Source organism: Octodon degus, unplaced genomic scaffold, assembly GCF_000260255.1.
Source record: "Octodon degus isolate 3935 unplaced genomic scaffold, OctDeg1.0 scaffold00329, whole genome shotgun sequence".
NCBI lineage: Eukaryota > Metazoa > Chordata > Mammalia > Rodentia > Octodontidae > Octodon > Octodon degus.
This window is the reverse complement of record NW_004524905.1, coordinates 528332-553839: the sequence shown is the minus strand read 5'-3', so window position 1 is coordinate 553839 and position 25508 is coordinate 528332. Positions and strand designations below refer to the sequence as shown.

Below are 25508 nucleotides of genomic sequence, written 5' to 3'. Positions count from 1 at the left end.
CCAGAGAAACACTCATCTGGAACCGCCCTACTTCTCAACACCACTGTTACATTAAAAGTAGCATCTGTTTTTTATAAGTCATTGCCGTCTTGGCACCATGACACTCATTTTGGTCAAATACTGACATCTCCCAGTTGCAAGCTTCCTGAGTATTTTGACAAGTGCACCCTGGATTTCTTATTTCTTTTAGAGAACATAGAGTCCACCTACAGCAGTATCTCAGTTTACAACAGTGGTTGGTTATTGGTGTAAAGTTAATTGAAAAGTTGTCTTTTTAACATTTTTGTATGCAGAGAAGTCTTTCATAGAGAAACTGGGCGCCTTGGGAGGTGTTTCCCCAGGGAGGGTCATCTGTATGGATTCCCAAGATGCATGGGAAAGTCGATTAGGGCTCACACCAGAGAAACAGAAGGGGCCCAAATAGAGGGCCGTCGGTGCATCGCAGGTCTGCAAAACTCAGGACAGTCCAAATACAGAGCTTATGCAAGGAAGGACATTATAGTTATTAGAGCAGAAATCAATGAAATGGAGACTTAAAAGGCAATGCAAAGAATCAGTAAATCAAAGAGCTACTTATTTGGAAGAACATAAAGACAAACCCACAGATGTCAGAAAGGAAAGGAAAAGAAGGGAAGGGAAGGGAAAGGAAAGGAGAGACACAAATCAATACAATTAGAAATGAGCAGGGTGAAATCAGAATGGATGCTGCTGACATACAGGAAATTGTTAGCAGCTACGTCACCAACCTATGTGTCATAAGCATCCAAAACCCAGGAGAAATGGAGAAAGTCTTTGATGCCTATAAATTACTGAAACTGAACTATGAAGACTTAAAACGCTTGAATAATCCCATAATGTCCAATGAAATTGCAACAGTAATTTTTTTTAAAAATGGTTTTTATCAGATTGATACAAAGTCATTTTCTTCAGGTTTTTAAAAAATTATCATCATGATTGGATGAATAGATTCTGTCAAAGACCCTTTCTGTGTCCATTGAGATGACTGGGCTCTTTTTGTCCTTGCTTCTGTTTCTGGGATGAATTATATTATTGGTTTGTGTGTGTTGAACCATCCTTGCATTTTGTGGATGAAGCCTACTTGATGATTTGCTGCATTCCTTACCAGTATCTTGTTGAGAATTTTTTTGCATGCATGTTCACTAGTGAGATAGGCCCATTGGACAGGCATCTAGACTATATGAAGAACTCAAAGAAAGCTAGGCCTCCCCCCCAAATCAAAGACCCAGTCAAAAAAAGAAGACAACAGAAATGGACACTTACCAGAAGTACGAATGGCCAATAAACACATAAAAAAATGCTCAACATCCCTGACCATAAGGAAAAATGCAAATTAAAGGTGCGTAAAGCATACAACAGGTGCAACATAGGTGCTACTACTTTCTTTTTTGCAGCTGGCTCAACCTGCCCTAGGGGTTAGGCTTGTGCGGCATATGGTGCGAGTGATCAAATTGCAGTCCCTGCAGTTGCCTAAGCTTGCCTAAGCAGGAACTTTAGACCAATGAGCTATCTCACTGGCCGAACTTTTATGTTTTCATGTATCCCAGTGTTACTAATCTCTTGGATCGGGAAACCATTTTTCACAGGGCATAGGTCAAACATATTGTAAACAATCCACTTTTTTTTTTTTTAATTTATTTGGTACAGGGTCTCACTACCCAGCCTGAACTTACAGTGATCCTCCTGTTTTCAGCCTCCCCAGCCCTGGGATTACAGGTGTGCACCAACACACTCGCTCAGTCTTGGTGGCTTGCTCATTGTGCCAGGGGGCTGGTGGGGCCAGCTCAGCATGTGGTGCCAAGGGTCGAATCCCAGTCCCTGCACTTGCCTAAGCAGGTGCTTAGTCTGCTGAGCTATCTCACCAATTCTCCAGAAAACATTTTTAAAAATATAACTTGGCAAACACTCCTCTACTTGTTTTAAACCTCCATTTGATTAACTTCCAAATTCATTTGGTGGAAGATTTTTCTGGCAACAAACATGCAAATCATTATTTGGTTTAAGCAGCACCCCCCTGAGAAGGCCCCAAGTCCCACCTGGCTGTGACAACACGTGGGATTCTCGGGGTCAGGGTGCTGCTGTAAGACTTGGCTGGGTGTGAATGGCTTGGGGTCACTTCTGAGTCTGCCAGCAGGAGGACATCCGGAGGCTTGATGGGGGCCGGAGGATCCAGTTCCATGGTGGCTCCGTTCCAGGATGGCAGGTTGGCGCCGGGGGTTGGCAGGAGCCTCCAAGTCACCTCCGTGTGGTAGCTGAAAGGAATATTCTCATCATCTCAGATTCTCCTGTATTAAGAGGTAGAACTGCAGGTTATATTGTTGAACTTTTCATTTGCGTTCAGTAAGAATGTGTCTTTCCTTTTGCGATTCATCTGGGTGTTTCATAAATTTCCTGGACTACCAGGAAAGGAGCTCTCTAACAATCTTATCAAAATATCCCCAGACAATCCTCTTTCTGATTGTAAGACTTACGTGAACATCTTCATTGGCCTTCTGTTTCACTCCCAGAAACTCAGGCGGAAGTCATGAAGGGATGAACACTGTGGTCCTGTGAACGTATTTTGTTGCAGTCGTCTCTCTGCGGTGGCGCTTGACATTTCAAGCCGGATTAACACGTTCGTGATGGGACCGTAATTTTTGTGTATGTCTCACTGCCAGGTGGCTCTGATTTAAGTCCGATCAATCATGCTGGCTTGAACCACCAGTGGTACATGCATGGCTGTCCCATCTGGCAAATTGTACCGCGTATCAGGGGGTCTTTGATTGCAATAATGCAAAGAGAGACATTGATTTAGCAGACCAGATGTCATTACATTACAGTTCCTTAAGAGTTTAAAATGGTCTAAAAAAATCATAATACAGCTAATTTGTGGAACTGCAGTTATAAATGCATATTATGTGTATATACCAACAGTAGGGTACTTGTAAGATTTCCATGTTTAACTTTAGAGAATTCATGAATATGAATAAATTTCTTTTAATTTAGTGAAATAAAGGTGTTGATTGTTGTAATAATTTTGAATGTTGTGGATAGTATTGATATTTATATTTGGGCAATGATTATGCAGATTCAAGCAACTAACTAGATTTGGTTCATCTATGGCTCTTCTGTTCTTGCTGGGACAAATACCTGACCCCCAAAATGAAGGAAGGAAAGGTTTATTCGGCTCACAGTTACTGGAGGTTTCAGTCCACACTCGGCTGGCTCTGAGGCACAGTGGCACAGGGCAGAGAGTGACCTTTCATGGCGGCGGCAAAGAGCAAGAGGAGCCAAGGAGGATCGGCAGCAACAATGACAACAGAGTCTGTCTCTCTGTCTCTCTTATGTTACATTCAGGCTCTCTGCCCCAGGCTGGGGGAAGTACACAGACCCATAATCCCAGCAGTACTAAGACCAGTAATCCCAGTGGATCATGAGTTAATCTCAAGCTCTGGAAGTCCCCTCGTCAGGACTGCATGAGTCTGTGGGGGGACAACTAGACACAAACCATAACAATCTATAAGCTTTATTAATTTTATTAGTAAAAAAGCCAATAAAAGTGATTAGGTCGGTTTGTACCATCAGTTTGTAAGCCCTCTGGGGGAGAGTTATGCATGTATCCCTGGTAGGGCAGGAATGTGCCCATCTCTTATGGTGGGGGACTGTCCTATGTGATGGAAGTTGTTTAGCAGCATCCCTGGCCTAAATTTAACACACTGTATGTCATCAGCACCTCCATCTGCATTCGCGACACCCAAAAATATCTCCAGATATGTCCTGGTATCTCCCAGTGGGCAGGGCATGATCACACTGGTTGGTAACCACTTGTTAAAGTATGGACACATGATAATCCCATGCTTTTAATTCCAATGACATTTGTAGTCAATATCATGTGCTCTGGAGTGGGAAAGGAATTTTGTTTGCTGCCAATAGAAAAATAGCCTTCACTGTTCATCTTGGGGCAGGTGCTCCGGAAGGTCCTGGGCAGCACAGAGCACTGCTTTGTCTGTCCTGGCAGCGTCAGAACAGAACATGCAAGGAGCTTGTCCAGTAGGAGGCACTTGCCAAGCAGGGCTCTGGCGTGTGCTCTTGTGCCTGCGGTGGCTTGTACCCTGCCAGGTTCCTGGCTCCTTCTTGCACAGTCACCCCCTTTGTTGGATGTCTCGACAGCTGGAGTTGCGCCATCTGCTCTTCCCCTAGGCCCAGCTCACGCCAGCTTGGCTTCCCTTTACCGCTGCTGTATGCATCTTTCGTTCTTGGGGAGGAGCCTGTTTATCTAAAGCAAGGCAAAGATAAAATTATATACCATTGGGGTCCTTAGCAGGGAGCCCCAGGAACGGAAAATAGACTCTCAAATGTGCACGTGGACCCACGTGTTCCTAACAGCATCATGCACGATAGCCAAGGCCCACCATCTGCATAGGGAAACAAAGTGGCTACCTTGGCACAGTGGGCTGGTGAAGGAAGGAAGGAAGGAAGGAAGGAAGGAAAGAAGGAAGGAAGGAAGGAAGGAAGGAAGGAAGGAAGGAAGAAAGGAAGGAAGGAAGGACAGACGGACATGATGCCCCATGCTTCCAGAGGACCTTGAGAAGCAGAAAGAAGCTAGACGCAAGAGGCCCTGCACCATGCTGGATAACTTACAACAACATGAACTGTCCGGAGTAGGCAAAGCCACAGGGACAGAGATCTGACTGACAGCTGCCAAAGCTGGCAAGGGGGCAGCGGGAAGTGATTGTTTAATAAATAGAGGCCTTCTGTGCAGTGGTAAGGATGTTAGAATGTGGCAGTGTTGCCACTGAATTTTGTTAAGTGATGTTTTACCCCAGCGGATAATAAAGAAAAAACAACCATGAAGGTTGTAGGGGCCACTCAAGTTAGGTTGAATCGTATGTGTGATGTGGTTCTTTGTTTAGGATTTCCGTCTGGAGCAGTGGAAATATTTTGAAGTTTGACGTAGCTTTTTAAGGTCTTTGTATCAAGTTGGTGCTTTCCTTATGGGCAAAGTACAATTTCCAGGAAAAAAAAAAAAAATAATGCTTAAAGGAGAATGCTTTTTTAAGATCTGAAAACATAACATTAAAAAGAGTTGCTCATCACTTTTGATCATCCTTTCTTGTATTTATTTTGATATCCTTTAAGTGGTTTTAGAAATCTGCAGAGGTTCCCTAAAGCAGTATTGAAAAGTGACGTAAAAGATTTGGAGTCCAAAGGGAATAAATATACCTACCTGTTCGCATTTAGGATGAAATTTAGGGTGAGAGTACTGTTGAGTGTGGGAACCATTTGGCTGGACTTTGCAGCTGCTCAAACTAAATCTATCACAATGTATTTATTTATTTATTTATTTACATTTATTTATTGTGTGTGTGTGTGGCCAGCTCAGCCCACCTGGGGGCGGGGCTGGCTGGCATGTGGTGCTGGGGATTGAACCGCAGTCCCTGTGCTTTGCCAAGTTTGTTCCAAGTAGGTGCTTTAGACCACTGAGCCATCTCTCCAGCCCGTATCACAATGTATTCAAATACATACATAATCAAAATGATTGCCAAAGAGTTTTTAAAAGATGGTTTATTTCATACAGAGTCTCACTACACAGCTCAGACTCATATTGATCCTCCTGTCTCAGCCTCCCCAGCGCTGGGATCACAGGCATATACCACCACACCCGGTTTCAGTGGCTGGCACGACATGCGGTACTGGGAATCAAACTGAGGTTCTCGCACTTGACAGGCAAGTGCTTATACATCCTGAGCTCTCTCCTCAGCCCTGCAGCTTTGTGGTAGAGAGCACTTGCCCAGCCGACGTGAGACCCTGGGTTCAGTACTCAGCACTACAAAAGCGAAAGAAAGCAACTGCAGAGAAATCCTTCAGAATTGTCATAACCCTACGAAAATGCTACGCTTCCTACTGATATTTTTGTAATACAATTAAGGCAGGCATGCAGACTTTGTGAAGTTCATATTATAGGACGTGTGTAGCTACTGTAAATCTCTAGTTGGTTAGGCACATGGCCTAGCATTCCTTCATTCACTGCTTGCTGTGTGCCCAGGCTAGACGTGGAAATCAGCTTCTGCAGGATGAAGTTCTTCCCCCTATGAAGGCAGGCGAGGTGTAATGCAGGTCTTAAATGATACGCTAGGAAGAACCCCAGAGTGCAGTGAGGGAAGAAAGAGGGCCAGGAAAGAGGTCCTCCCTGGGGATTCTACATTCCTACTTATGGAATAGGGTAAACATCAGAAATACAGTGGCAGGGCCGGGGAGATGGCTCAGTGGAAGAAGCCCTTGCCTGGCAAGCGCAAGGGCCTGAGTTCAATTCCCGGTTTCACCAAAAAAAAAAAAAAAAAAAAAGAAAGAAAAAGAAAAATACAGTGGCAGAAGAAAGCAAGTACATTTTTCTTCTCAGAAATGCCATGTTCTGAAAGGGGTAGGTAACAAGCCTCCATGTTCACGGGTGAGGGAGGGAACCCAGCTTCTCCTACCCTCGTTGTTCTCACATTCCAAGGGCTCAGAGTTGGCTCCGAGCAACTCCTAAGTAGTGCTTTCAAGGTGGGATGACAAGGTGTTCACCTTACCTCCAACGTCTGCTTGGGCTCTACGTGCAAAACCGCTACCATCAGCTGAGCACTCACCCGCAAGAGCCTGGCCCGGAAGGCCCGCTCAGCTCGCCGTGCCGTGCTGTGCCAAGGGCTGCTGACAGTCGGAAAACTACAGTCCAGTCACCAAGTCTTGGCAAGTAACTTATACGAGTAAAGAATACATTGGTTTGTTAAAATAATTTCTGTCTCACACAGATCGTTTGCGTTTCTCTCGACTTCCTAGCCGGCACTACTTACTGATCGTGGTTCTACTTTGGCTATTAACGGTACAAAAATCGTTCGTGATCAGACATTAGGAAGTTTGATCTCAGTTTAACTTACTGTTTCTAACAGTGAATTAATTAGTTTTGACATGTTGTATAACCAGAAGGATGCTATTAACCAGAGTCATAATTCCCTTTTTTTGGTGTGTGTGTTGATCACACACAGATGATAAGGTAATTACTTGTACAGAGTTTTACAACATATATAAAAGATAATCTTCAATTTCGAGACTAATTTGTGAGTTGCCATCTGGTTTGGACCAAAGAAAATAGAAATTTGATTTGAGACCTTTTCCCGAACAGCTTGTCATAAGAGCTGTTTGTATATTAATTACTTATTGAATTATTATGGGTTTTAATGTTTTAATTTACAAGCAATTTGGAGCTTATTTTGGTGGCATCTGCTCCTATTTTGATACTTTACGCATTTAACCATTGCGTCATAAGGCTGCTTCTTCCCCCTGGTAACTGACACCCAGCTGAATCCCGGAAGCAGCGATTTGCTTTCTACTTCCTTTTCCCCTAAAGTAGCATATTGTCCTGTTGCACCTTCACTGCAGATTTTTTCCATAACTTTTTTTTTGTTCATTTTATATGCAAAATCAGTACCCCATTATGCCTGCTTCATTCTGTGTCTTCGTTTCTGTTCGAAGAGTTGTACATGCGTTCTGTATAGATCTCATTATTTTGTCTTGCCCTGCTTCTTCCTTACCTTGCATGTCCTTGCGGTTCCTTTTCCTTTGCTTCATGCAGTGTCATGAAGCTTAGAGGTCTGTGAACCTACCTGTAGGAGCTCTTTAATTTTCTTCCTGTAAGTGGCATAAGTACAAACATGACTGCAGGAGTAATTTGTTCAAACTTCCTGCAAACGTTTGATGAGATCACCATTTTCCATCGAATAAGGCTTTAAAGAAAATGAGGAGCATTCGATCTCCTTGGTACTTGAGTACTTGGTACTTGAGTTCTTAGATGATTTTTGATAATTCAGACTGTAGGGGGCTGGATTCATTCAAAACCTCAAGTACAGACAGGGCTGGGGAGATGGCTCAGTGGTCTAAGTGCCTGCCTGACAAGCACAGGGACCCGGGTTTGATCCCAGGTACCGCTTGCCGTACCAGACCCAGAGTATGCTGGGCTGGCCAGAAACAGGGCATGGTGGTGCATCCCAGCACTGGAGGCTGAAACATGAGGATCACTGTGAGTCTAAGCTACACAGCCAGACCCTATACCAAATAAATAAATGAGCCCATCTCGTGAGGCAAATGCTGGTTGGCTGGATTATATTTAGAGTGATGGAAAAGCGGAAATAGAATATGATGTGAAGGATGATGAATTCCTGTCATTTTGTTCAGTTAAATTCTGTGTCGTTTGTAATGATTTATTTCACTGTTTTTTTTACTTTCTTTAAAAAAAAAAAAGAAGATGCCCTTTTTATGAAACAGGAAGCTGGCTTCTTCAATACTCAGTGCGGACAGAGCCCTAGTAGCGGGGCGGTGTGTGAGAACATCAGGGAGCCGACCTGGAGAAGATTCCAGCATTTCTTGGGTGCAGTACAGTCCAGGAAGAGGGATAGCGACAGGTGTGACAGGGTCACCCCAAATCGTCAGCTCGGTTGATGCCCAGCTTCACCAAAGCGTGTTGTCCTCACACCCGTTGTGCAGGGTTTATCACCTGCATGAAGCGGTCAAGATGTTCCAAATGGGCACCAGTTTGCCATCAAGTAATAGCACTTGCAGTACGGGACTGGCTGAAACTCCCGAGGCTAGCTTGGGGCTGTCCTTGCAGAGTTTCTACATGCCTAGTGATGCCCGCTGGCTTTTCCAGGCGCATAGGGATGCTGATGTTTTAACTTCTCTACATTATCACTGTTGCATATACAACCCTAGCAGCTACGTGTAAGGAGAAAGATAGAAGCCACAGAGCAATAAAATTTGTTTATTTGAGTTGAGGTGAAAGAGAATCCTGATGCAATGGGTGGGGTGGTAGAGGTGAACACCACCCCCAGGTGGTTTTTTTGTTTTTTGTATTTTTAAAATTTATTTGCCCATGTGTGTAGTACATAGTATTCACATTCCTTGTGCAAAGTTGGTCGGTGCATGTCAAGATTTTTCAGTCTTCTTTGCAATCTCTTTACAGGTTGTTCCCTGCAGGCAGGCGCCTCGTGGGGTCTGTGACAGATGCTGACCACTCACTGGTTCGAAGATCTACACATGAAGTCACCATAACGGTAAGCAGCCTCGTGCCGTTGGACCCCAGCCCCCCTGCCTGAAATACATTGGGCAGTAGAACTGGATTTTGCAGAAATAAACACCCATTTTACAATGGTTTTTTTTTAAAAAAGGAAGTTGCAATTTTTTTTTTTTTTTTTTTTTTTTAAATGTACTTCGTATAGGGTCTCACTACACAGATTGGACTCATAGTGATCCCTCCTATTTTCAGCCTCCCAAGCGCTGGGATTACAGGTATGCACCACCGTGCCCAGTCTCATTTGCCAGCTCAGTGTACCCTGGGGACAAGGCTGGCATTGAATGCTGGGGATCGAACCTTGGTCCGTGTGTCTGCCTAAGTAGATGTTTTAATCTGCTGAGCTATCTGCTAGTCCTCGCAAATTTTTCTATGACCATTTTTTTTTCAATTTTGCATGCTTATATTAGGTAATCTGAACAAAGCAATGTGCAGTATAACAGCCCTTGTTGAATTATTATCATTTTGTTTAGTAAAATTCTGTGTTGTTTCTGATTTTTTTTTAAAAAAATTTTTTTGGCCAGCTCAACCCACACTGAGTGCAGGTTGGCACGGCATGTGGTACTGGGGACTGAACATGGTCCCCTGCGCCTTCTTCAGCTTGCCTAAGCAGGCGCTTTAGACTACTGAGCTATCTCGCTGGCACTTTTGAGCTATTTTTTATTCTCTTTAAACAAAAGGAAGTTTCTCGGTCTTTCCCTTGGCAGACATTGAACACAGTGGGTAGAACATCATAGTGTCTTTAAATCATTATGGGATGAACTGTGTGGCCAGTTATGAAGGGTGTGCCTTGTGCACATACTCTTGAGAATCTTGGACACTAGATGAGGCTTAGTAAACTTTTCTGCGCCTTATCTATGAGGGGATGACACCTTTGAAAATCAATCTCTCCTGTCAACATTATGAATTATAATTAAAGCTGAAACACTCATTATAATTGGGCACATGAGTATAGATTTTGTTTGACTCATATATTAATTCTATGCTGTATTAGTTTCTTAATAGGATTTGTGTCTATCTGCCAGTTGACTTGCTGATTAACCTTGAAACTTGTTAGTGGATCATAGGGGTTACTATGGATAAATCTTACTGAGATATCAGCCCTTCCAAAATACAAAGCAAACAGTTGTGTGTGCGTGGGTTGAAGTTGACATCTGAGTAAAACTGATAGTAGTCCCAGAAGTTCTCGAAAAGTTGATACCTTGGGGCTGGAGGTGTAGCTCATGGTGGAGTGCCTGCTTGGCATGCATGAACTCAGAGAAGAGAGAGTGGTAGTGTTGTTACCTTTTGATTTATCTATTTTTGTTTCATTCTTTAATGCTTTTTTTTTTTTTAAAGTAACTACCTCCTCGAAAAAGATCCACATAAGCATTTTTTTTTTTTTTTTTTTTTCTTACTGTTTTAAGAGAACTGACCAGAGCTAAAGTGAGAGACTCAAATTTAACTAAAATTAGACCCTTCCTATTTGAGGAATTTTTGGTTCATGAACTTAATATTTTCCATGATTCTGAGAGAGATGACTGTGTCCATGCAGGGAAGATGGTCACGGTCATGTTTTGACACCCAGTGCAGAGCTTGGAAGTAGAAGTGTAATTTTGCCAAACACTTTCTTTCATGAACTGAATGGTTCTCGAACACAAATGTTTGTGAGCTGAGGTATTATGATAGATATGCTGCATTGACAAGCTAAAACATACGTAAGCATTTTGATAGGATTTCACTTAGTTTTTTTTTTTTTTTGTAGGGGAAGGGTCTCACTACTAGATTGGGCTCATAGTGATCCACTTGTTTACTGCCTCCCAAGAGCTGGGATTACAGATGTGCACCACCGCGCCCAGTCTCCATTGCCATCTCAGCGTGCCCCTGGGGCGGGGCTGGCACAGCAGGCCTGGGGATCAAACCCCCGACCCGTGCGCCTGCTTGCAGGCACTTTAATCCGCTGAGCTATTTGGCTGGCCGTTGACTTAGATATTTGGAAAACATGCTTCAGTAAAATTTTGTGAATAAAAGTAAAATTTACAACAGATTGACTTTTACGACTAATTCTGTGATTTAGGGCAAAAATACCCTGAGCAAGGGGTTCATGGTGTGTCATTTTTCTTATGGCAGAAAAGCATCTTGTCACGTGGAGGGGTGGAGGTCATTTTGTTCAGCCTTTCCTCAGCTCATGGATACCTGGCTTGTGTTTCTCTTTGGGCTGTTAGAGCCAATGCTGGCGCACACACTTGTGCCCATATTTTTGTGTGCATGTATTTTCCACTACTTCATGGCATATGCTTAGCTGTGCACTTGCTGCCGCTGCCCTGTCTAGTACTTCCATGTGTAACATTTGAGGAGCTGTCGCACTTTGCCAAAGTGGCTGTACAGCACTTTTTCTTTTAAGAGAATAAGAAATAGTATATAAGTGATACAGAATGTGATGCCCGCACAGTAGGCAGGTCCAGGGATCGAACTCAGTATCCTGTGCTTAGGTAGAATAATAGGAATTCAGCAATGGTCAGTGTAATGCATGCTGTTGTTTGTCTTCAAGTGCGTCGTTCAGATTACCAGACCAATACGAAATTGGTCCAATATCTGTCTGTCTGTCTGTCTGTCTGTCTGTCTGTCTGTCTGTCTGTCTATCTATCTATCTATCTATCTATCTATCTATCTATCTATCTATCTATCTATCTATCTGTAATTTAACCATTAACTGTTCCTTTCAACTGACCAGCAGAAATCAACAGTACAATTATCCAAGCTACCCTGCATACATACATAATTATTTTTTCCCTTTTTTCTTCTCTCCTTTCCCTCATCCCAGTTGTTTCTTTCTTTTGAACAGTTTCTTTTGCTTTCACAGTATCTTTTGTGCATTTTGGATTTTTATTAACTTTTTCAGAGTCTTACACTAGGGAGACTATTTTGTGTGTTTATTTAATGATGTTTAGTCATTTTGAAAATGGCAAAGGGAACCTAGGTAAGGGGCTCTGTTTCTCATTCATGTTTTGATTGGGTATTAATTGAGTGCTTAGGAAGCACAACGTTGGCTTAATGAAATCAAATGCCCGCTGATGTTCAATCCCCAGAGTATGAGGTCTGTGTGAGTGACTGTGGAGTCTCTGTAGTCTCTGATACGTCACTGTGGCAATGGAACATGGATCTGGTCCTCTGACGTTGTCCCCAGAGGCAGCCCTGTGTCACTTACCTACCACAGAAGCTGGAGCTTCGTGGGAAGGCTAGGGATGGTGACGTGGAAGAACACGCCTAAGGAAACGAGAGCTGACAGCCCATTGCCCTAGGCCCGCATGCTTTGAGCTTCACGTGCCTTTCAGAGGCGACCATGGCAGGTGATGGTAATACGGTTTTTGGCTTTCAGTTTTAAAGTGCTGGATATGTTTATTTATTTATTTTTATTTTTAAAAAAATTTTTTTTAATTTATTTTTATTTGTGTGTGTGTGTGTGTGTGTGTGTGTGTGTGGCCAGCTCAGCCCACCAGGGGGCGGGGCTGGCTGGCATGTGGTGCTGGGGGATTGAACCGCCGTCCCTGTGCTTTGCTAAGCTTGTTCTAAGTAGGTGCTTTAGACCACTGAGCCATCTCACCAGCCCCTATTTTTAATTCAATTTAATTTTATTTTATTGAGAAACAACTATCAATGAGACAGTTTCAAAACTGATTAATAGGACAGCTTCAATAATTAATACGTTGTACATTGTTATCTTCTTAGTGGTTATCCATAGTACAAGAAGCAGACAGGATATCCTGTCCAACTACTATTAGTACAAACCTTTCTTCTCATTGAATTAAGCAAAAGTAGCTGTGTATCTATCCTAACTATTCTGTATATGCAAATACAAAATGGTCCTTTCTTTGTATCCCCTTTTTTTTCTTTAGTCCTGTCAGAGATGGGTATTCTATTGGCATCTAAATACTATAGGTGCTTGAATTCAGCCAAACAATCCAACACAGTCCAACAGTCCACGGTAGTAGTAGGTTATCCGCAGAAATTGTTGACCTGAGCCTTTCATAACTCAGCATATTAATATGGCTTTATTTTATATACCTTGTTTTTATAGTTTTCTGCTGGATGGTTTAAGACCAAGATAAAGGAAGACCTATATAACAAGAAATATAACTTTTGTATCTGATAAGGTCAGTCAAGTCCCCTAAGGATTTATCCTGTAACCCTGTGCTGCACTTTGTGGATCCTTTGTTGGTGTCAGCCATGAGGAAGAGTCACGGCCATTGCTTGACCAATGTGCTCTCTGTGAAAGCTTGAGAGAATATTTTCTCTCTATGTGACTCTCCTTAGGCACACTCTACATCACTGATCACTTTCCTCTGTGGCCCCATCTTCTCCTTGATCAGAAAATTTGGGGCACACCTGAGTTACATGGTCTTACAGTACAGGTTCTCTTATGTCCCGAGTCTTCCCTGACCTTGAAAGTCTAGGGCCAAAATGTTGGCTGACCTTGCAGCCTTTCCTTTTCTCCAATTTTTGATCTGCAAACTTAGGTCGTTAACCCTCCACAGGAGAAGCTTATTATTACCCTGCAACATATGCAGTTCGGTTTACCCTAACTATCTGTCTAAATATCAAACATATTAGGCATAACATGGAACAGGTATTTTCCATCAAGTATTGATGTGTTGAACTTTAAGTCCTTATAGAATATGAAGAAAAAAATAATAAAAAGTAGGAATAAACACATATTTTTACACAGAAATTTAGATTATACAGCATTTTAGCAGGACAGTCCTGTGACTTTTTTTTTTTTCTTTTTCTTGTGTCTTTTTTTTCATTTATTACCCTTTATTTAAAGGAAAAAAAAAACTTTTACTTGAGAGACAGTATGTTAATAATTGGTATGGCATGACACGATGTATTTAGAAGACCAGAATGACAGGCATTCCAAGCGTGACCCTTCTATTACACATTGCTATCTTCAGTGCAGTTGCTTTGTTCACAGTTATCAGCATATATAGTTAATCAGGGTGAGAATCTTATCAATTAACTTCTAGTTTCAAAAACCTGCTGATGTTTCTCAGGATTGTTGCATTACCCATCTTGTGCATATAAATGTATGGCTTTGCCCCTGTCATGTTTTGCTGGGTATGTTTATGAAGCAGAAGGATTTTAACTTTGAAGGGGAGAGACCATGGTCCCGTGATATAAAAACAGGAAGGTCTGCAGTGGAACACGAAAGACAGGGCAGGGTTCGATGTCTTCATCTGGATTTTGTTACCATGAGGAGATGCCTGAGACTTACAAAGAACAAGGTCTGGTTAGCTTGCTAAGGTTGAAAGTCTTAAGCGGCATAAGGCCCGCTCTGGCACATGCCACCTAGATTGAGCGAGCTCATTGAGGGTGACATCTCCAGGGCAGACAGGATCCTACCAAAATCAGGAAGCCAGAGAGGGCCCCGGCCCAGGGCCCTCCCTACAATAGGTGCCACCTCCCAAGAGTCACCCGCCTCAGCTGCAGCAGAGGACCCCTCAGGGAGCACTCCAGCCTGTCCGGTCACAGATGTCACCTGCGCTGGGCCAAGGCTTAAGTAGCCTAGGTTTTGTGGGCCAGGCTGTGTCCTGGGTGCTTGCCCCTCCACCGTAGCATCAAGCAGCAGAAGCTACGTGCAGCGAACGCACACACCAGGCCCCCTTCAGGTGGTGTTCGTAGGCACTAACAGCAGGCTGGGATTCACACGCGTGAGCTGCAGGAGCACGGCAGTTTGCAGTGCAGATCCATGAGGTACACTGATAGAGTTAAGCTTCCACTTTGCAAAGCCCTGCAGCCGTCTTGTGTAGGGTATTTTCAGGCAGACTTCCCCACGCTGGGGAGGGGGCTTTTTACCCGTGGGACTCCTTGTAACTCAGGGAGGTCACATAAGCCTGCGGCGGCCCTCCCGCCCCCAGACACAATGTCTGGAGATAGTTCCATGCCAAGGACCGAGGCCCTGCTCAACATCCTCCGTGCCCAGGCCAGCTGCTCACTGCGGAGGGTGCTCCCGCTGCCCGCCGATGGCAAGGTGAGGCTGGGGCACGTAGCCGGCTGCTGCGAGCTCTCCCGGTGTTCTGTTGCACATTCTAAATACTCCCGGTCTAGCGGTTGTGGAACTTGAAGCTAGTGAGTGTTTTTATTTATAGAGCTTAGTCTCTGTGTTGGCCGGTGTAAACACGAGGATGGGTGGACTCTGTATGTATTGATTCATTCCTGCAGTTTTCCTTGTGACTCATGTAAATGGAAGCACTAAAAAGTGACACAATACAAAGGTTTGTGTGGACTTCGGGCTGCCTTAGGGAGCCTCTGTATCCTCAGAGAAAGCTGCGAGTCTGAGTAGATGTCCCTACTTAGCATCCCACAAAATTCAGACGAGGGATACTTTTTAAGTGTGTGTCCCAAACACACTCCTGCATTTTTTTTTTTTAATGAACAGAATATATTTATTGAGAGAAAGAAAGCTCCTGTCCAAGAGAGGGACAGGAGGGGGGGTTCCAAGCGAGCGGGTAGTTCCCCCCACTCCTGCATATTGAGGTGAAAAATATCAGTGTCCTGGAGGTTTCCTAACAAGCGAGTGTGTGCTCCTGAAGCTGGTGCACATGTGTGGAAACGGCCTTTGGCCTGTCTGGCTGCAAGTTAGTTTCTCCCTGGAAAATCTGTCCTGTTGAGCCAGTGGGCATCGGAAGTGTCTGCTTAAATACAGAAGTCATTAGGAAAACAGGACAACCTGTGCTTGTGTTGAAACAGTAGCCCAAGCAGACACTGAACTTGAAATCTTGGGGACAGTTGAGTGTCATTTAACTGGCTAGAGAGAAGAAAGATACGGAAAGGAACCCTGTTGTCTTGTGCATACAGTCTGGCTCGTGGTGTGGACTGTCTTCGAAGGGATTTGCTGTTAGAGGTTGAGCGTTTTCGGGGCGGTCCCTTCTGGGCCTCTGCCTTTTCTGTTACCAGAGCATCTGCTGGTGACCTGCAGGCACTGAGATGGAATGTGGCTGGAACCGTGGAGTAGTCTGTGCCTCTGAAGAGCAGGATTCCTTTGCAACACAAGACCCCTCTTCTCTGCCCCGCAAAACCTGTAGCTTCATTTACTACATTCTCATGCTGGTTGTTTCTGAAGACGTTGCCAGGTTTTAGTTGTATTTTAATAAAAATGAAAAAGGCTCATGTTCATGGGAGAAAGCACAGACAATCCATCAGCACATTTGTAGGGAACGAAGTCGAACCTGGGTGCACCCCTAGAAATAAGCCTAGATGCGGTTCGGAGCATATTCTCTGTGTGCATGTGTACATGCGTGTGTGCACCAAACCAAGTTTGGTATCATGCGTGGTGCATCATGAAGACTAGAATTTTTCTGTCTTCTCTTGTCTTGGGATACTGTTTTATTGGGTGTTGTGCCTCTTGAGTCTTCTGTTTTATCCACATATTTATATGGTGGTACACTGCTGAACATTTGAAATCTGGTAAGGAAAAAGTAATTTTTTGATTATATTCCTGATTTTGGACCATTTGACTTCAAGTAAATGAATATGCCTGCAAAACTGGAAAGAAGCCTGTCTTTGGGGAAGTTTTTCTTTTTCTTTTTTATTAATTTTATTGAGAAACCAATAGCAGTGAGACTTTTTTTTTTTTTTTTTTTTTTGGTGGAACTGGGGATTGAACTCAGGCCCTTGCACTTGCCAGGGAAGTACTTATTCCACTGAGCCATCTCCCCGGCCTGAGACAGTTTCAAAACTGATTAGTAGGACAGTTCCAATAGAAAATACATTGCATATTGTTGCCTTTGTAGTGGTTATTCATAGTACATGATACAGACATTATATTCTATCCAAACACTATTAATACAAACCTTTCTTCTCATTGAATTAAGAGAAAGTAGCGTATATCTATCCCAACTATTTTGTATATACACATACAAAATGGTCCTTCATTTGTATCCCCTTTTTTGTTTAGTTTTGTCAGGAAAGTTTTTTTTTTTTTTTCCTGTAGGAAAAAATATCTATGCATGTACATACATGTGTCCATTTACCTTCTCATAGGCTCACGGAGTATATGAAAGAAAGCAAGCAGGTGTTGATATTTTGATATGCTTCTTCTTGATCTTTGCCTGTCTGTGTCTTTGAGCTCAAACTATAAATGCTTGCAGGCCTTCTTGGCTTTGCTGGGTGCGTGTCTCCCCCATTTGAGAGGCTGTCACCTTTCCATTTGGCAGCTTTGAAAATTTTGATACAGACAGCTTAAGATCACAGTGTTGAAGGGCTGGCCAGATAGCTCAGCAGACTAAAGCACCTGCTGAGGCACATGTAGTGGCCAGGGTTCGATCCCCACCATGCTGTGCCAGCCCCGCCCCTGGAGCATGCTGAGGCTGCCATTGAGACTGGGCATGGTGGCGCGCACGCCTGTAATCCCAGTGCGTGGGAGGCTGAAAACAGGAGGATCACTATTGAGTCCAATCTCCGTACTGAGACCCTGTACACCCTGTAGACCCTGTCCTAAATACATTGAAGAAGAAGAAGAGGAAGGGGAGGGGGAGGAGGAGGAGGAGGAGGAGATCACAGTGTTCAATGTCTGAGATGTCAGTTTGTTTATTTATTTATTTGGGTGGAACTCGAGATTGAACTCAGGCCCTTGTGCTTGCCAGGCAAGTACTTATTCTACAGGGCCATCTCCCCGGCCTCGAGTGTGACTTTAAATGCTGGTTTCACTGGAATCTCATCTGGTCATCTTCTCTTAAGTCCTCATCTCCCTAATTCATCAAATGGTAATCATAGGAGGAGCAATCGTATTTGTGTTATGGTATGACAGATAAGCAGACTGTAGAAAGCCTTTCAAAGCACGTGGGCCTCATACCTAGCGAGCGAACTACATCTGTTAAATAGGACTTTCTGAAATCATTTCCGTGGCAGTGTACTTCTCATGTGTGTTTTCTATAGTTTAGTTAATCCCGTTGTCTTTGGACTCTTGAACTACCTAACTGGCCTTCATCACAGTTATGTGGGAGGACAGAGACATGCTGAGTGACAAAGCAAGTCTGTTCCTCTCCTGGGTGAACTGTCCTATGCAAATCTTAGAGAAGGTGTGTTGCTTTTTTTTTATTTTTTATTTTTTTCTGTTTCTTTTTTTACTTTTTAAAGAGTATGTATGAGAATTAAGACAGACAAGATTACAAGTGTACAGATTTTTACTTAACAAAATTACACAAATTTCACAGTACTTGTTGTAATACACAGTGTTGTCTTCCAACCAGTTATTCATGTTACCAGGTATATGCATATAAAATGGGAAGAAGAAAGAAAAAAAGAAATGTGTAAGAAATTAAGAAGAGAAAGCGGAGAAACAGTTTGAAAAAAGGAGATGGGACAATTAAAGCATTGACTGCCCCTTTCCATAGCCCAGCAGAAGTGCACAGTACGGTTGTCCAAACCATCCTGCTGGCATACGTAGCTCAATCTCTTTCCCCCACTCCCTCTCCTGTCCTCTTTAACTCAGTAACTCTTTCCTTTCGAATAAGTTCATTCCCTTTTCTAAAGCATTGAGGCTTACATGTAGAATTGAATGTGTACACGAGTGCTGTTGTTTTCAAGTCAGTTACCAGTTATGAACTGCGAATAGTCTGTTTAGAGAGAAAGCTGAGGTGGGGAAAGTGGTCCTGGATGGAAAGATGCTGCAGGTGGCCTGCGGACCAGGAAGCTGAGCACACGAAGAGGCATGCAGAGAGAAGGACCCTGCTGGGGCCACGTCATCGCCGGCTGACTTTCCTGCTGCTTTGTTGTCCCCCCTCCACACCCCAGCTGAGCCTGGTGCAGACAGGGCTTCCTCCTGTGAACACAGCAGGCTGGTGGCAGGAACTAGATGTGCTCTCTCGTGACCCAGGGCTGCTCTGCACGTTCTTAGGCGTGCCAGTGCTTGGAGGGGACAGTTGTTCAAAGAGCCCTTTGGCCCTTGGGAGACGTCAGAGCCAGTGCTCCAGGCACGGCCGCCCTCTTGCCGGGCACACATGTGCGGATCCTGCCCTTCACGCCCCTCACTTGAGCTCTGGGCTCTCTGGAGGCTGTCTTCAAGATAAAGAGCAGTTAAGATTTTGTCGTTTGCGGATGATGCTCTCCTTCCCGGAGAAGGGTGGCTCTGAAGGGCTAAGATCACACTAAAATAAAATAAGACAGCATTTGTTTCCCCCGCGATTGGATTTTGAACTGTTCTGTGAGGAGAACTGCAGGGAGTTTGGGGGGCTTCTGCCGCCTTGAAGTGAAATTGTTGGAAGAAGAAATGCCAGAAGCGCTCTTGCTTTTGGTCTCTGATGGCTCGAAGCCAACATTACTGTTTATCGTCTGAGCCTTCTCTTTGGTCAGGAAAGTCCTGATATGTCATCTACCTGTGCTCGTTTTCTTCTTTTTCTTGGGTAATGAGCACAAAGAGGTCCTTATGGCCGCGCCTTGGAGAGGAAGGGGGTGATTTCCTTTCTGTGCAGTCAAAACCCCAGACGCAGCCAGTCCACCCAGTGGACGGTGTTGCTGATCAAAACTGGGTCAGGCAAAAATAAATAAATAAATAAACCCTGCAGCTCGAATGAAGAGCTCCGCTTGGCTGCTTTCCCTGGCCGGGAAGCCGTGGACGCCTCCCCTTCCTTCTGGACGTGGATGCTGGAAATGGAAGCTGCTCCGGAAACTTAAGCGGTTCAGTGAGAGTAGGGCTTGCAGCTGTGTGTGCTGCCGCAGAACAGCTGCGAGCTGGGCCCTGCGCAGGCTTCCTTCCATGACGCCTTGCCTGTGTGACAGCGCTCGTGGGCTAGGCCTGGAGTCCAAACCTGACGATCACAGTTCAGATGGTGGCAGCCATCTGCAATGCCAGTGCTTGAGAGGCAGAGGCGGGAGGGTCTCCACGAGTTCAAGGCCATCCTGGGCTGCGTAGGACGTTCAAGGCCAGTGTGAACTGTGTACGTATCAGACGCACTAAAAAATAACTAAGAAGGCTCTTTGGGGGGTGACTCAGGAGGTGGCTAAGAATACTAGCTGTGGTGGCTGGCTGCTTGCTGTGCACAGAGCTCTGCTCTGAGACTTAGTGCAAAGCTCTGAATCCCATGACCTCTGCTTGGAGGGGAAGCTGAGCCAACTAGCGTAGCTTCCCATCTCAGACCCAGAGCTGCAGCTAGAGTCGGGCTCCCTCCGTCCCGTGTGCCTGGGCCTCCCACCTTCTCTGCAGCAGAGTGGAGCCACTGCCCCCTCGACCGTCACCTCGCAGGCTTGCCCGCCCAGCACCGTCGTCTGCGGCACCAAGGACCCCTCTCACCGAAGCATCTCTACTGGGAGCATCAGGCTCCCGGGAGAGTCACAATCATGTCTTAAATGCAGCCCTCCCTTCACACACACACACAAAGCCCCAGGCCCTCCTCCCTCTTCCTCCACTGTCTCTCCAAACTCATGGACTTGTCTGCATCAGCCAAGAACTCAACTTCTAGGGCTGGGGAAATAGCTCGGTGATCTAAGTGCCTGCCTGGCAAGTGCAAAGACCTGGGTTTGATCCCCAGCACTGCATGCCATGCTGGCCTCAAAACCCCAGGTGCGCTGCTCTGGCCATTGAAACCGGGTGTGGTGGCACATGCCTGTAATCCCAGCACTGGGAAGGCTGAGAGAAGGAGGATCACAAGTCTGAACTGTGTAACAATATTGTGTATCAAATAAATGAATTTTTAAAAATTTATTTTAAAAAAGAACAGGTGAGGCTATAGCTCCCCATAGAGCAAGCACTAGCTACTCTGTATAAGGCCCTGATCCTCAGTCCTGCAGAGTGACACCAAACTTGGGCATGTAACACGCTCTCTCCTGTGTCTGCTCTCTTGCAACCCTGGCACCAAACACCATCTCATGATTCTAGTAGGTGCACGGTAATTTTAAACCTCACTTTCCTTAACCACAGAAAACTTAGGGTGAGGTACCGTGTGAGCTTTTCATTCCTTGAGGATGAGGTTAAGTTGAGGAGACGACCTCCCAGTACCTGATGGATGTGGCCCTGATTTCCCATGAGCCTTCTTGCGCTCTTCCCCACAAGGCCTCACTTAGAAACGCTGTGCAGTATGGGTGGTAATTTAATAGCATGCACCATAGGACTTCCTTTGCTAATACGTGTAGTCTGAGAAGAGCTCGAAACCAAGGTGAATTTGCTGTCCCTGTTTGAAGGCTGTCACCTTAGCTCTCAGCTCAAATGCCTAAATCTCGGATGGAAGGAAGCCCCAGGGAGGGGGTTCTAGGGTCAGTCCCTTATTACTATAGGATTAGCCCATGGCTGAGGCAATGGAGCAAGAAAGGGCTTTCACATAGGGCGTGACGGGGCTGGGGCTCTAGCTCAGCGTGGAGGCCCCAGTCTGTATCCCCACTGCCAAAAACAAAACCAAACCCTAAAAGCAGGGGCACGCAAGTCACTGATGCTTGCCGGCTGCTGTGTGATCCTGGCCACAAGAGTGCAGATAAGAAGCAGGCCATCCTAAGGGCCCAAAGTGGCCGGACCCATGGAGATACCTACAGGTGTGGGGCCTGGGGCACGGGGCTTAATGGGTGTAGACGTTCTCTCTACTCTTTGCAAGGTTCTGGCAGGCACAGTGACCTGCCTGTGCCTCAGTTTCCTCATCTGGAACATGAAGAAATTAGCACAGCCACTCTGCAGGAGGGGTCCTTTCCAATTGCTCTGATCCTCTGAAGCGAAATAATGTTTTCTGTCCTGCATGGTGTGCAGAATCTGGCAAGACTGGCTTCTGTCCTCCTGCTGCAGGCTTGACTGCATTTCCACTGCCAGACCTGCAGGAGGTGCTGTGCTTTTTCTACTCCAAACTGAAATTCTCAGGGCTGTGGGACTGAAATCATTCACAGCTCTGTTCGCCCTGACCTACCACCACTTTATAAAAGGTTTTAAAAATACTCTGATTGTGTTGAAAGTAGTTGTTAAACTTCAGTTCAGGCTGTGAATGTACGATGTTCATTTCTGGCAAAGATTAGTTAGAGGTTAACACTGAAAATTCCCACTTGGCAGTGTCTTGGTTATTTTCTTGTTGCTGAGACAAAAATCCCCAACACCCTCAGTTAAAGGGAGAAATGTTTTTTAGGCTTACGTTTCGTAAAGATTTCGGTCTGTGGTCAGCTGGTTCCAAGGCAGGGTGGCATGGCAGAGGGGCGTCATTAAGGAGAAGCAGTTCATTGCAGGCACAAGACAGTAAATGCAAAGAAGTAACCGGCATTTTTCTGTCTCTTGCATCTTATCCAGGCGACCTTCCCTTAGGGCCGGTAGTAAGTAGCACTCACACCATTACTCCTAGTATTATACCACAAGTCAGTCCCAGCATCACACATTCCAGATCAAACCACCTCTGAAAAAGTCCGACCTATGACCACGTGAGCCTTTGGTGGGGGACACCTAAAGACAGGCTATAACATTCCACCCTTGGCCACCCAAAAGACTCATGTACATCCTTTTATGCCAAAAGCATTTAGTCCATCTCCGAGAGTTGCTTGAGTCTTAACAGTTTCAGTATTGCTGAAAACTCCATGTTCAAAGTCTCCTCTGAGATTTAAGGCAGACTCTTAGCTGCAAGTCCCTGTACAAATAAGAAGAAAGTTAAACACTGTTCAGCCTTCCCTGGTACAAGGTAAGCATTTCCATCTGAAAAGTTAGGAAGAACATAGAAACAAATGGGAACAACACAAGTCCAAAATCCAGCAGGTCAAACATTAAGTCCCATAGTTCCATATCCAGCATCTCCAGTGTCTTTACTTTTCTCATTGTTGAGACAAAATTACCCAATATCCACAAGTTACAGAAGCAAAGATTGTGTAGCTCGCGCTTTGTAGAGGTTTCAGTCCATGATCGGCTGGCTCCAAGGCAGGGTGGCACATAGAGGCAAACAGTTCATAGTGGCAGAAAATAGCAAAAGCAGTAAGAGAAGGAGAGACAAGCCTCTTTCGGTCCCTTACATTGTTTCAGTGTGGTGGGGTTAGGGCACTGCCAATGCAGTCAGTGGACTGATCCAGCAATCACTCACCCTGACTCTCAGTGCTCTTTTTCATTCTTTTTTTTTTTCCATAATTTTATTGAGAAACAAATAGCAATGAGACAGTTTCAAACCAAATAGGTAGGACAGTTTCAATAATTAACACATTTCATACATTCTTCCTAGGGGTTAATTGCTGTATAAGATGCGGACATGATATCCTATTTACAAACACCATTAGAACAAATCCCTCTATTCATTAAGAGAATGTACCTATATATCTATCCTAACCACTTTGAATACACAGATACAAAATGGACATTCATCTGTATCCCCTTTTTTTATTAAGTTCCGTTATTTGAATATTATAGGTGTGTAAACTCAGCAAAATATTCTAAAAGAGTCCAGTAGCCCGTTAATAGTATTGGGTCTACTGCTTGACTGGCAATGTCAGAAATTGTTGACCTGAGTTCCCTACAGCTCAACATAACAGCATGGCTTTACTTCTTATATTTGGTTTTTATACTTTTCTGCTGGATGGCTAAGACCAAGGTAAAGCAGGACCTATGAACAAGAGTTGTAGCTTTTGGGTCTGAGAAGGTCAGTGAAATCCCCTCAGGATTTATCCTGAGATCCTGTACCTCAGATTGTAGAACCTTTGTCAGTGTCAGCCATGTGGATGAGTCACGGCCAATGCGCTCTCTGTGAGAGCCTGAGAGAATGTGTTCTTTCCATATGACTCTTCTTAGGCAAAGAAGAACGTATGGTAAGAAACCAGGGATTGAACTCAGGCCCTTGTGCCTGCCAGGTAAGCACTTATTCTACTGAGCCATCTCCCCAGCCTCTCAGTGCTCTTAATCCCAACACCATACTACAAATAAGTCAAGCACTCTGGATTCAACCACTTGCAAGAAAGCTTCTGTGACCACATGAGGCTTTACAGGGACATCTAGACACAAACCATAGCACCCAGCAATCTGTAGCAAGATGTGAACCCTAAAGGAATTGGGTAGCTGCACCCCCTCAGCACTTCTGGGCATTTTAGCCCCTATGGCTTCTCTGTTGGGCCAGCTCTGCTTACTCCTTGCAGTTTTCTTAGATGATCCACATTCCTGGGTTCTCTAAACTTCTGGGGTCTCCACTGCACCTTTGCCTTCTCACTCACAGGTTCATAAACTGCCATCCTCAGGGGCACACTGCCCAGCCTCTCCAGCCTCCTGCTGAAGTCGGGGTGAAAGCCTTCCGGACCCCACATCTCTTGCATCCTGCATGCATCTATAACTAGCACCACAAGGATGATGCCAAGGGCTGCCACCAGGTGGAGCAGTAACCAGGCTTCCTCCTGTTTTCTCTGGGGGGGTTCAGTGCCTGTGAACCAAAGCCAGAGAAACAAGTTTCCTGGGCTGCTGACATTCTGGATCATGGTTCTCTGGGTTTTTGGTTTTTTAAAAAATGTATTTAGTACAGGGTCTTCAGGGTCTCACCACATAGATCGGACTATAGTTATCCTCCTGTTTTTCAGCCTCCCTAAGTGTTGGGATTACAGGTGTGCACCACCACGCCCAGTCTCAATCGCTGTCTCATTGTGCCCAGGGGTGGTGCTGGCATGGCAGGTAGGCTGTTTAAAGCCACGTCTTTCATGTTTGCAGTTTTGGGACTGCATAGGGTAGAGTCCCACTGATTCTTATTCTGTCCTCAGGTCATCTTTTCTACTGTCCTCAGCAATCAAGGTTTCCTCTGCTTGATCTTTGCAGTCCACAGTTTTCCTGATGATTCCTTTGTAGTCACACTCACATTTTAAATCATTCTGCTGGCCTTTTTGCTCCTGTTTCTCAACATCCATCTAGCTAAAAGCTCCCCAGCAATAATGCTAGATTAATTAGATTAATTAGTCTACCACCTATAATCTGTCTCCAGCAAAGTCCCTGGACTTGACCAAAATGCAGACAAACTTTCTTCTAGGACATAACGCACATATTGTGGAGTCTCACAGCCAGTGCAGTCCTTTCCCAGCAGAAACTTCTTGAGCCTGGCCTGTAGGAGCAGCATTTTTATCAGCACTCTGGTTTTCTGAGCTCTGGCCAGACTCTGAAATGCACAGCCTCAGGCATTCCAGGGCTGCTTTTTTCAGCCAGCATCTCTGAACCTTTGCCAGCTCTTCCCACAAGCCAGTTCCAAAGGCTCCTGAACCAAATCATCAGGTACAGTCAGTCACAGTAACAACCCCACTCTTGGTACCAAATTCTGTTTTAGTTACTTTTTTGCTGTTGAGACAGCATACCCGAAACCCAAAGTTAAAGGAGGAAAGGTTTACTTGGCTCACAGTCAGTAGAGAGTTCAGTCCATAGTCCACTGGCTGTAAGGTATGGCATGGAAGAGGGGCATCACAACAGAGAAATAGTCTATGGAAAAGTAGGACAGACAGAAGAGAGCAAGCAGCAAGCACAAACAACTCT

General features: G+C 44.8%; 1 protein-coding gene across 1 annotated transcript in view; it reads left to right on the top strand.

Moving 5' to 3' along the window:
* Tbl1x (transducin beta like 1 X-linked) overlaps positions 1-25508 on the top strand; it is a 238543-nt gene that overhangs the window by 160717 nt on the left and 52318 nt on the right. The window contains exon 3 of the mRNA XM_004647820.2: positions 8990-9080. The gene's annotated coding sequence lies outside the window, so the exon portion shown is untranslated. The remainder of the gene's footprint in view (positions 1-8989; positions 9081-25508) is intronic.